The sequence below is a fragment of the Rhinolophus ferrumequinum genome, chromosome 3, assembly GCF_004115265.2.
Source record: "Rhinolophus ferrumequinum isolate MPI-CBG mRhiFer1 chromosome 3, mRhiFer1_v1.p, whole genome shotgun sequence".
Lineage (NCBI taxonomy): Eukaryota > Metazoa > Chordata > Mammalia > Chiroptera > Rhinolophidae > Rhinolophus > Rhinolophus ferrumequinum.
In genome coordinates, this window is record NC_046286.1 from 4684171 (window position 1) to 4696510 (window position 12340).

Below are 12340 nucleotides of genomic sequence, written 5' to 3' on the forward strand. Positions count from 1 at the left end.
GCCTTCCTTGATGGCCCTAGCCCAGAGCCCTCTCACCTTCTCTGGAATGTCGTCCACTTGGCTGTCTTGTTCATCCTTTGGGTACTGCCATCTGGCCTCCCTAACTAGGTTGAGTTTCTCTAGGCTCTAACACCTAACATGCAGTCAATGCTCAGAGAATTCTTCTTAAATGAATAAACACTGCATTTGGGCATTCCCTTAGGTCACTGGGGTCATGAATTTCAGTGCCTCTACTGTGGGGAGATGGAGAATGAAGGCAAGAAATATAAATGTGTGACCAGACCAGGTGTAAACAATAGGGAGTGGTGAGGTCTGTGGCAAACTAGAGTCTGCATACCGACCTGAGGGGCTTCTGACCAAATTCAGCCACCCCACTCCCCACAAATGGCTAGGACCTAATCTCGCCCTGAACACCCTCACTTTCTTCCCCTAGCGTTATTCTCCTACTTTGTGCATCCCACTTTAAAATACACTCTGTACGCTATTTATTATAGTTATCATCTGTCTTCCGTCACAAAGGTGAACTACTTGAGAGTGGAGGTTTGGTCTGTTTTGTACTCTGGTGTAGCCCAGGCCCTCATCAGTGCCTGGCACATAGTAGGCCCTCAATAGATAGATGTTGAATGAATCATCAGCCCCTTGCATGTCTCTGCAGTGAAGAGAGCTGCACCAGTCCCCCCTGTAGTGTCCAGGCTCAAGGAAGCATTCAGTGTTTAAGGCAGAAAGTGAAGGCCATTGAGGGTCACAGGGATCCCCGAGGAGATGGTCTGGAGTCTGCCTTTGTGACAGCAGGTCCAGCTGGAACTGGGCAGGCGGGTTAGTGACTGCCCTGTAGGGTCAACGGGGCACTTCTGAGCAAAGCTGATGGAGGGTTATGGGTGGGGTGGTAGGGGCGGAGGGGTCAGAGGGCGCGTGCGGACACGCGGACACACACACACACACACACACACACACACACGCACACACACGCACACCCCCCCACATACCCACCCTACCCGCACCCGCACGTACCATAAGACGCAGGATTAGGAGAGACTAGAAAACGAACGACAGGCGGGCGGAATGTCCAAGGTACTGGGGAAAGGGCAGAGAGGGGAGGGGAGCGACACCGCGGGGTCCACAGCGCGCCTGCAGGGGCGCCCGGGAGGAGGGCGCAAGGTAGATGCTTCCTGCACCCGCCGCCGCAGAGCCCCTGTGCCGGGGCTGGGAGCACCCCCTGGAGGAGGACGCTGGGAGCCGGGGAGATTTTCCCCTCCCCGCGCGTCGGCTAAGCTGGTCGCTGCCTCCTCAGCAGCCGGGGCGCTTCCACCTGCGCAGGCACCGCGCCGCCCTGCGACGACCGCCATTGGCTCGCTAAAAATGCCTCTCTAATCTGCGCGCATCTGTGCACGCCTCCGCCATCCTCCCTCCTCCCTCCCTCCCCCTCCGTCGGCTCTGACCTTCCTCCTTCCCGCAGCCCAGGCGAGATCCCGGAGACGCATTGGCGGCGGCGGCGGCGGCGGCGGCGGCGGCAGCGCAGCCTCCGCTTCCCCCGGGAAGTCTTCCTGGCTTGAGGCCCGGCTCTAGACGCCCGGCTAGGCCCCGTGGCGCCGCCGCTGGTGCCCGGCGCTCCTGCCCCCAGGTAGGGAGTCTGGCCCTTGGGTAGGGGGTGTGGAGGGAGGGGGTCCTGTTAGGGGGTGCGTGTTGGCGGTGGGTGCTGAGACTGGCGTCTTCCCGGCGAGAACGCGGGGGGGGGGGGGGAGGATTGGACAGTTACTTGGAGAGAGGTGAGCGTGCGGCCGGGGGTACTTCGCAAGCGCCGGGGTTCGCGGGTATCCCCCAGGCAGTGACGGATGCCCCTGCTCCGGGCCCCTTGGGAGAGGGAGCTGGCGGCAGAGGCCTTTACACAGGGGAAAACGCAGGAAATAGGTTCTTTGGGAAGCTGGGATCCAGGCTCCTGGGGTCAGAGTCTCTGGCCTGGGGTGTTCAGGTATCAGCGGGGTGGGTGGGCTGGTGCCAGCTTGGTGCATAAGCCGTTTATGGATCAGAGTAGACTGGGGAGAAACACAGCAGCTGATGCTCCCTATGCTCTGTCTGGTTTTACAATTAAAGGTATTTTCTTCTGTCCCTCTGTCCCCGCCCCCACAGCTGGGATGGAAGGGGGTAGAGAAAAAGGAGGTGACTGCTAAATAAATGGCCGGCAGATACAGCGGGAGACTGGTACTGCCCTTCTCCCCAGGCTACTTGCTGCCTGTTGGAACTCTCTCTCTCCCCCTTATTTTTGCCTTACAGGAGGCCATGCAAAGATTAAAAGGCCATCAGGGTGTGAGGGACACAGTGGCAAACCCCAGGGCTTGGACAGAACCAGCTTCAAGCCCCAGCTGCCCCCCACCCCCACCATCCTGCTCTGCACCCCACGTGCAGTGACACATGTGGCCGCTTTTCCTTGGGCATGACCATAAATAGCCCACATTGCCCTGGCTCTGGCACAGTGGGGTGCAAACAGAACTGTCAGTGATTTTGGAGGTTGTAGCCCTCATCTCCCTGGCCTTCTCGTCACATGTCCAAATCACCACGCACAGGCCACCCCCTCCAGGCAGCCTCCTTGATATCCCAGGTGAGAGCTTTACCTTCTGCCCCGTGTTCTCCAACCTAGTCTGCCTTGTGGTTTGGCTATTTATGTCTTGATCATTGCTCCCTAGACCAGAAGTGCCTTCAGGGTAGGAATTTGTCTGATTCATCTCTGTCATCGACCCTGCGCCTGACCAGGGTCTGGCACCAAGTAAATGTTAGGGGATTAAGTGAATGAATGAACTTGAACTCTGGGAAATAGCTGGCAACCTGAAGGAGGGGGTTGAGCCCCCTATGGGCTGTCCTTCCATCCCACAGGACCACAGAACCACCAAAAACAGACAACCCCATTGAGGCCCTTCCTGGATCAACCTGGAACTGACAGGCAGCTATGGCATTTGGAGACAAACACTGTAGCCCCAGAGTCTCCAGGGTTTTTTTGGGCCCCTGGTTTGAGAGCACTGGCTGAGTCCAGGCGTGGTGGAAGGCCTGGGGGAAGGTCTGGCCTTCCTTAGGACCCTGCGTTCGCACTTTCTTCTTGAGGTGCTCGGCTCAAACCAGGGGTCTCTGTCTATCCCAGCCCTTGGAGAAATTCCAGTTAGCATCAGGGAGTCTTGGAAGCCCCAAACCCGGCCATCCTCAGTCTCTGGGGTCCTCATAGTGAACTCTGAGCAAATCTCGTGACTCCATTATGTGGAGGAGCAAACCCAGGCCAGAAGAAGCGGCTGCCACCAAGGATTCTGGTGTCTGTGACAGACGTGGGCATTTGTAGTGTCCTTCCCCAGCCCTGTTGCTCCTTTCACCGCCAGGCTGATAAGATACCTGCAGGCTGTTCTTGTCCTCACCTTACAGAGGGGGAGACTGAGGCCCAGAGAAGGTCAGCAGCAGAGCAAGGGGAGGCACTCAATTCCTGGCTCCAAGACCAGTGCTCTCTCCACTGGACTCGCAGGAGCTGGGGCTGGGGCCAGGCCCAGACCCGGTCAGAGTGTCTGGTTGTCCTGGAGCCCACAGGTTCCTCCTCTCTGGCTCTGTCCTGGCCTCTTGCAATGGAGAGAGTAAGAAAGAGGTATTTCTGGGTAGAGGCAGGCAAGATGGTTTACTTAGTGCCTCCAAGAAGCTGGTCCTGGGGGCCTGGCGGGGAGGGTGCAGTAGTAACAGCAAAAACTAAGAGTACACAGCAGTTGTCACATGCCCGGTCCTATTCCAACTATTTTTAACTCATTCAATCTTCACAGTGGCCCCCTTCACAGTGGATACTATTATTATTCCCATTTTACAAGTGAGAAGACTGAGGCACAGATAAGTTATCGGTTCAAGGTCACACAGTTTGAAAGTGGAAGAGTAAGGAATTGGACCTAGGCTCCAGAGTCCATGCTCTTAATCTGTATTCCCTATTGCAAGATCAAGAGGGCTGTGGACCTAGCTGGTGGGGACACACTGTCTCTGTGGAGATACAGGCTTCAGGGACTCCATGGCTAACGTCCCTGCACGGGTAGTATGTGCATGCTTAAGTGAGACTGTGACAGCTGTGGGTGCTCAGAATACTAACACCCATCTCAGTGGGTCTCATTGAGCAGGAGAACGATCTTTGTAAGATGCACATCTGAGCCTGTCACTCCCCTGCTCCTTCAGTGGCTCCCCATTGCCCTGGGGACAAAGGGCAGTCTTCCTAATGTGGCCCTGTCTGGGCCCCCTCTCCCTTCTCACCCTCTGCCTTCCAGCTGCTCTCACCTTTTCAGTTCCTCAAATAAACCATTCTTCTCTCACCGGCAGCACAGGCTGCGCCCCGCCTAGAACACTCTCCCTCCTCCCTTCGCACTCCTCACCCTCTGCGGTTGCTGAGACTTCTCTTCCTTCCAGAAGCTTGGGCTTGGGCTGGGAGACCCCTCCTCATAGACTGCTCCCCTCCCCTCACACAGTGTCCTGTGGGGCCTTTGGTTGTTGCCCCCACCCCAGGCTGGGAAATCCGTGGGGACAGGGTCAGCCTCCCTAGTGCCTGGCACGGAGTAGTCCCAGCTCAGACTTGTAATGAGTGAGAGCACTTCGTTACTTTCTCTCCTGACCAGTCTCAGGACACACATAGCATTTTTTTCCTCCCAATAGATGAGGAACCATACATTTGCATATAGCCCCCCAGCTGGAACAAGCTGGTAGTGAAAGCCTTCAGGAGAGAAGTGAAACTGCCTGTGGGCCTGGCAGGACAGGGAGAGCATTTGGGGTGGGGGAAACCCTCCCTGGGGAAGCAGGTGGGAGCAATGGGGGAGGAGTAGGGGTGCCAGGTGGATGAGGCCTGTGTGTTTTGGTCTTAGATTTTTCTTAAAGAAAAAAAAAGCTTTTATTATTTTTTCTTATTACCAAAGTGATACACGTTTTTTGTGGAAAATTGGAATGTACTGGAAAGCCAACTAAAGAAAACCCATTAGCCATCATCACACCCGCCCGCCGTGGGCACTTTGGGGCTGGTTGCCAGCCCAGTGGACTGGAGGGGGACAGGGGGGACGGGGGACTGGTGGGGCAGGTCAGGGTCCCAGGAAGTAGATGTGGGGATGAATGTGCAGGGGAAGTGGTCCCCAAACCCCAAGCCTCATCTGTGTGCAGCAGGGCAAGGAAGCAGGGTGAGCGGAGAGCGAGGTGGGATCCGACGGAGGCCTGTCAGGAAGCCTCGGACCCATGGCTCGGGAGCTAGAGTGGCCCTTTAGAGCAGAAGTTGCTCGGAGTGGTCAGGCCTGTAGACCTCGGCTCCCACCAGGCACGGGGTGTGCCCTTGACACGTGGCTCTGCGGTCACAGTGCTCCCTGAAAGGGCTGCCAGCTGAGGACCCTGTGCCGACAGCACCCCCAACAGCTGGGGCAACAGGTAGTGCTCACCACCCAAAAGCGGACATACTTGTACTAAAATTTTCATTTGTTGCTTATCTGAAAGTCAAATTTAACGAGGTGTCTTGTACTTTTATTTGCTAAATCTGGCCCCCTAGACGGGGATGAGGAGGGGCGGGGAGGGGAAGGAACGTAGGGGTCCTGATTTGCTCTTGTTTTGTTTTGGGGGAGGGGTCAAGGATACTTGTTTGAATTTGACAGTTTTAAAAAATAACATGTCTATTTAGAAATGAATGAGATGTTTCTAATTTTGTATCTGTAACTGTTTCTGTTTACTGTCGTAGAGAGTAGCTCCCCATGTGTGCTGCTCAGAAATAGTAAAATGGTAGATCCTTTTATTGATTCAGGGGAGACACAGGAGATTTGATGAGCAAAGGGGGAGTCACTAAATAAAGTCAATCCATTCGAGAAAGAAAAATCATCATCATAATAAGGCTTTGTGTGTCAGAGGCTGTGGGAGGCTGGGGTCCCCCAGTAGAGTAGTTCAGCTGGTAGAGTAGTTCGGCTCTACCTTTTTGGCAATAGCGACCCAAGGTTTGCCCAGTAGTTCCTCATCCAGGGATTTTTCCTACAGGCACCCTCTTAGTAGGATGCGAAGAGACCTGGGTGGGGACGGGCAGCGTAGCCAAGCTAAATGCCCACCAGGAAGGCTGTGACATAATTAGGACCTCTCAAGACGATGCTATTTTTGGCAGCTGCTCATTCTTTCATTTGGTCAGTGAATCTCAACAGAATGTCTTCTGTGTGCCAGGCACCGTTTTAGGTGCTGGGGACACTGAGAGAAAAGAATGGGGCAGAGCTTAATGCCAGGATGGAAAGACAGTCAGAACATATCAGCAAGTTAGAGCAAGTGACTTCCTAGAACAAGGTGTTTAGTATGATCCCATTAAAAAATACACATGTGTCTCCGTGTTCATATTGGATAAAACTGTCTACCAGGCTGCAGGCCCGGTGGTTTTCAGAGCTCACCTCTGGGGCAGGTATTAGGAAGCCAGGTGCAGGCAAGATGGGGAGTGTTTCCTTTTACTTCGGCATCCTGGGCCGTTTGCATTTTATACAACAAATATGATTCCTCATAAAAACGTAATTAAAATGATACTTGATAACACCTGATATTTTTCTTAGACATCTAAAAAAAAAAATGAGCAATTTAAATTGCATTCCCCTTGGTTTGATGGCATTTGAGTCAGATGCTGCCACTTGGGTTCAAAGAGTTTTTACTTGTGGCTGGTTTCTCGTCCTCTTCCCTGTCCTGGGGCTGACAAAACCTGCTGGGATGGGAAAGAGGGCAGGGTAAGTCTGGGTATCAGGAGGGCTGCAGAAGGAGCACTGCAGAAGCTGAGTAGCCATGAAAGTGGTGACTGAGCACCCACGGTGTACATGACATTGGGGTGTCCTGTGGGAGCCACAAAGGAGGGGGCTCTGGAGGCAGGGGCAGGGAGCCCGAGGGGGCCTGAGATCCTCTGACACATGCCAGACACTGTTCTGTTTATCCATATGTATTACCTCATTTAGTTTTCTCAGTAACTTACGAGGTTATCGCCCTTTTGCAGATGTGGAAACTGAGGTTAAGTGACTTGCCTGAGGTCACACTGCAAGTAAGTGGCTGAGGCAGGATTCACACCCCTGCAGTTGAGATCCAGAGGTTGTGCTCTTAACCTCTGCCCCAGCACCTCTCATTAGGGAGTGGAGATTGTCACTTCTCTCCGAGTACAGGCAGACGTGCTCCCAAAGACTGGGGGAAGGTGCCTTCTAGGCAGTGACAGCAGGGACAAAGACGCAGAGACGGAATGTGAGAAGTGGGCACGGGCTGGGGAGGAAATCGGTGGAGGAACCTGAGGAAGTGGGAAATGAGGCTGGTGGGGCAGGTGCCGGGTATTGTAGACAACCAGAGTCACTGGACATGCTGGGGCAGGTGGCCCAGGGCTCTGCGCTCCTCCCGGGGCCTGGCAGAGGCCCAGCACCCCTCAGCCCCCCTCCACCCCACCGGGGACTGCCCCAGGGCCACAGGCTCTATCCCTGGCCTGCCTGGGTCCAGCCTGGACCAGCTGCCAGAGAAGACAGCTGAGGTGGGGCAGGATCACGGGCTGGGGGTCAGGGGGTCCGGGGGAAGGTGCTGGCCCTGACGCTGACTCCCAAGGGCCTTGGGCCTTTAGCGCCTTCCCTTACACTAGGTGTTTTCTCTGTCCTTTCTTTTTAAACTTTTTATTGTGGAAAAATATAAGCCTTTATAAAAGTAGAGACAATAGTAGAATGAACCACCGTGTCCCCATCAACTGTTATCAACTCATGGTTCATTTTCCCCCACCCCTCCCAAAGTATTTCAAACCAAATCCCAGGCATCGTTTCATCACAAATATATCAAGGTGTATCTCTGAAAGATAACGACCTTTCCTATCATAATCACAATGCCGTTATCCACCTAAGAAGTAACCATTGCTTTATACCGACAAGTGTCCACTCAGTATTCACGTTGCCAGTTGTTGGACATGTCTTTTTTCAACTATTTCAATCAATATCCAAGGAAAGTCCCCACACTGTGATTGGTTGATATGTCTTAGTCTCTTTTAATCCATAGTTTCCTCTCCGTCTTTTTCTTTTCCTTGGCAATTTATTGGAAAAACCAGGATATTTGTCCTGTAGACTCCCCCAGGTCTGGATTTTGTTGATGGCCTCTCCACGCTGTAGTTAACGTGTTCTTTGGTCCCCTCTGTGAGCTGTCGTTGGGTTCATCCTGAGCCTCCTTGCGGTGCCGTCATCGGTAAGTCTTCCGGCTCTTCCAGAACCTGACCACGTCTGGCCACCTGCACTGCTGCTCTCCTCTCTAAGCCTTCGCTGTCGCTCTCCTGCGTTATTGAAAAAGCCTCTGCCTGGTCTCCCCGCCCTGCTCCTTGCCCCAGCAGCCAGAGAGATCCTTTCAAAACCTAAATCAGATCACAACCCTCCTCTGCTCCAAACTTCAGTGACTTCCTCTCATTGGGAATAAAACCCCAAGTCCTGTAGAAAGTCCTGTAACAGCCTACAGGCCCCGCGTGATCTGGCTGCCCCATAACTCGGAGGTCATCTCACACCACTCCGTCCTCACTGGGCGCCTGGCCGTTTCGTGGACGCATCAGATACCCTCCTGCCTCAGGGCCCTTGCACTGCCGTTCCCGTGCCTGGCCTCAGGTCGGCCTGGCTCAGGATGTTCACGTCTCTGCCCTGTCACCTCCTCAGAGAGGCCTTCCCAGAGCACCTCCTCTATATTCCCGGCGTTCTCATCCCCTGACCCTGCTTTATTTTCCCCTGTAGCACTTCTCCGTCCCTGATGTTACAGCCTGTGGGTTCCTTGTCAGTCTCCCCTGCCTGCCTGTGGGTTCTGTGAGGACGGGCATCATGACGGCCCACAGGGTGGGGTGGGCCTCTTCCTCCTCTTCCATCCCTCCCTGGCAGCTCCTCTGCTTTCAGCAGTGTTTCCTGGAAAATAAAACAACCTCATGCTCATACATTCGCTTCATAGTTTACAAAATACTTCCGGTTGGAGTCCCTAGTAGCCAAACCCAACACAGAGTTTCCTGGGCAAGTGATTTCTTGCAGGTGAACTCACAGGAGAAGGGAGCGGGGCGCCTGTTAGGGTGAAGAAGGAGTGGGGGACAGATGGCTTTCCGCTGAAGTGTAGCTCCAGCCAGATCCCACGGGGAACTCTAGAGGGGGAGCAACAAGCACCGTGGGGTTGTCCTTCCTTGAGACCAGGGGCCAGGCCTTTGTACCCCTTCTCAGCCTGTCATTGGCTGCCTCCAAGGGAGGGGTAACCTCTCCGGCACCCCCAGTCCAGGCAGCTCACGTGGAAGCCAGGTCCAGCCCTCGGGACCAGGGGCAGCTGTGAGCACCCGCAGCGGCTGGGGGACAGGTGCCCGTCTGATACAGGGACAGCGACAGCACCTCCTGCACTTCCACATCCACTTTCTGTTTTGAGTCCTGCCACAAACCCATGAGGCAAGTATTTATTAATTTCCATTATGTCCATTTGATAGATGAGGAAGCTGAGGTTCTCCGGGGTGAAATGACTTGCCCGGGGTTGCTCAGCCAGGAAGAGGGAGATTTGGGATTTGAGCTCAGATTCTTACTTGGGATCCTCTGTTGGTTAATAAATTGTCTCAGGGGCTGCTGGTTCGTAGTTTTACTCTCATGCATTCATTCAGCAAAGCGGTATTGAGTGCCGTGCTTGTACTGAACTGGGCACTGGCCATTAGTAGTGAAACCCGCTTTGGCCTTGCCCTCTGGGGCTTCTAGTCTGTGGAACTGTCCAGCACTTAGCTGTCCCCCACCCTGCTCACCCCTGCTGAGCCCAACTCCATAATGACAACATGTGATGTTTGTTGAGCACTTACTATGTGCTGGACACTGCACTAGGCTCCTGTGTTGATTAGCTCACTTCACCTTCACAGTACCCCATTTTTAGGTGGGTACACTGAGGCTGCAGAGGGTTTAAGGCTTCCGGCAGGGTCCCTAGATGAGTATGTGACTGAGCTGGGATTCAGCTCTGTTCTGAACAGGGCTCTCCCTGCTCCCGCTCCCCTCCCCCAGCCCCACCCACAGCAGGATATCGGGTGTCACCATTATCAGCAGCTCCATCGGACACCAGGCTGCCACCGCTGCCTGCTCTGTGAGTGTTGGGTGACTGGCCACCATCTCACCTGCCCCATTTGGCCCTGCCCCAGACGGGGCACCTCTGATGGGAGGCCTCTCCCACCTTCCAGGGCCCAGGGTCCCTGCCTCTGCTCTCCTTCCCAGCCCCTTTGTCACTGGCACTGACTAGCTGGGTGTGCCCTTCTGCCACTCTCAGCTAGGCATGGGCATTGCTGGCCCCGCCCCCTCGTACCAGCTGGCCTGGTAAGCTGCAAAGCTGGCTTGGCTCCGGTGCCCCTGGGCAGGGCGGGGGGCAGGGTGGCAAATCACAGCAGGCTTCCTTCCCACCTCACCGCTCCCTAGCCAGGGCCAAGACAAGCCCCACAGGGAGAAACCAAGTCGCAGCATTGCGGGAGTGAGGGTGGAAGGGCCCCCGGACTACCTTGATGATGGGGATCTATGTGGCAAGAGAATGAGGGTGGACGCCCCAGTTGGTGTCAGTTCCAGACCCCTGAGGTCCCTGCTCCCTCTAGGACCCCCTTACAATTCCACCCCCAGGCTGCTCTGAACCATTATTGCTCAGCTGAGCTGGGCAGTGGAGGCCTGGGCTCTGTCCCCCACCTCAGGCCTGGAGGCTCATCCAGGGGCTGCACTGAGGAGGGGCTTGCGCCCTTCTTGGCAGAACTCGGGGGATATTTGTGCAAATGTTGGACATGAAATAGCATGCAAAGCACACGCAAATGAGCCCATCTCCCCGTTAGCCTGGCCAGTGGAGGGGTTACTCTGCTTACAGCCTGGCGGTGATGGCTGCAGTGCTGTGGTCTGCAGGAAATCAGGTGCTCCCCACAGTGGCTGGGGGGACGAGGGGCTCGCAGAGATGGGGAGCCCTGAGAGCTGTGGCCATCCTACCTTTACTGTGAGTTAAAGTCTGAATTCCCTCACATTTTTCTCCTAACCAGTTGGTGATTTTTTGAATTTGATCATTTTGTTTGCAATAGCTATGTTTCTATTAAGAAGAACTTTGCCTCTTTATCTATTTGGTTATTCAGAAATATGATACATACAGTAGGATAAAGGCTCCATTCTTTCCCTTTATTTATCAAATTTTAGAAAAATGAGTTTGTGCTCTAGCATCCTCCAAAGGTGACCAGTGAGTGTTTTTCTCCATTTAAAAAATATAAAAGTGTATAAAATAGGTTATACGTTTTAACAAATTACCGTGTTTCCCCGAAAATAAGACCTAGCCGGACCATCAGCTCTAATGCGTCTTTTGGAGCAAAAATGAATATAAGACCCAGTATTATATTATATTATATTATATAAGATCTGGTCTTATATTAAAATAAGACCGGGTCTTATATTCATTTTTGTTCCAAAAGACGCATTAGAGCTGATGGTCCGGCTAGGTCTTATTTTCGGGGAAACACGGTAATAAAAAGCCAACAGCCAATCAGTGTCAAACCCACTTAGGTCAAAAATGGAAAATGGCCACAGCTCCAAGAGACCACCTCGGCCCCTTCCCCACCGTGAGCTCCTCTCTCACCCAGAGGGACCCTCCATTCTAAATATTTAGGATTATTATCTCCTTTGTTTTTAAGCATACATCCAACACCAAATAGTTCTGTCTCATTTTGAATTTTAATTAATGAAGTTGTTATTGTATGTCTGGCTTTTTTTCAGTTAACTTTTTTTTTTTTTGCCATGCATCTCGGTTGTTATTTGTAGGGTCATCCTGTCATTTGTCATCCTTGCCTAGTGCTCCAGTATGTGAATATACCATGATTTACTTATCTCGTCTACTGTTCACAGACACATCAGGGTCGTTTCTGACTTGGAGCTACTGTGAAAAACCCTGCTCAGAACATTCTTATACACACCTCTGGGTAAACACACGCATGCAGTTCTGCAGGGTATACACTGAGGAGTGGAATTGCTGGCTTATTGGTTATCTTCAGACTTACTAGGTAACGCTAAGCTGTTTTCTGAAGTGGTTGTGCCAGTTCACACATTCACAGCTTTTCTTAGTGGCCTTTGTGGGTTTTTATTTTGATTTTTATTATCATTATGGATTTTTATCAATTTGATGAGTTTTAGTCCTTGCCCTCGTTCTCGGCAACACTCAAATCGTCCTGTCTTTGGCCAGTGGGAGCCTCCTGAGGTTTGACTCTGACCACATGGTCTTTGAAAGTGTGCTTGCTTTCTGGAATGATGTTCCAGGCTTCTGAGAGCTGTAATCAGCCATTTCTCTAAGGAGCTGTAGATCCTTTTATATACATTATTTTAAGAGTCAGTGGCTTTTAGCACAT

The 12340-nt window shown here is 53.1% G+C and overlaps 1 protein-coding gene across 2 annotated transcripts in view; it reads left to right on the plus strand.

Annotated features, from left to right (window-relative positions):
• Window positions 1-1037: 1037 nt before the first annotated feature.
• The window catches only part of PACSIN1 (protein kinase C and casein kinase substrate in neurons 1), a 56772-nt gene continuing 45469 nt past the window's right edge, over window positions 1038-12340 (plus strand). For both annotated transcript variants that reach the window (XM_033095103.1, XM_033095076.1), the window contains exon 1: window positions 1038-1621. The gene's annotated coding sequence lies outside the window, so the exon portion shown is untranslated. The remainder of the gene's footprint in view (window positions 1622-12340) is intronic.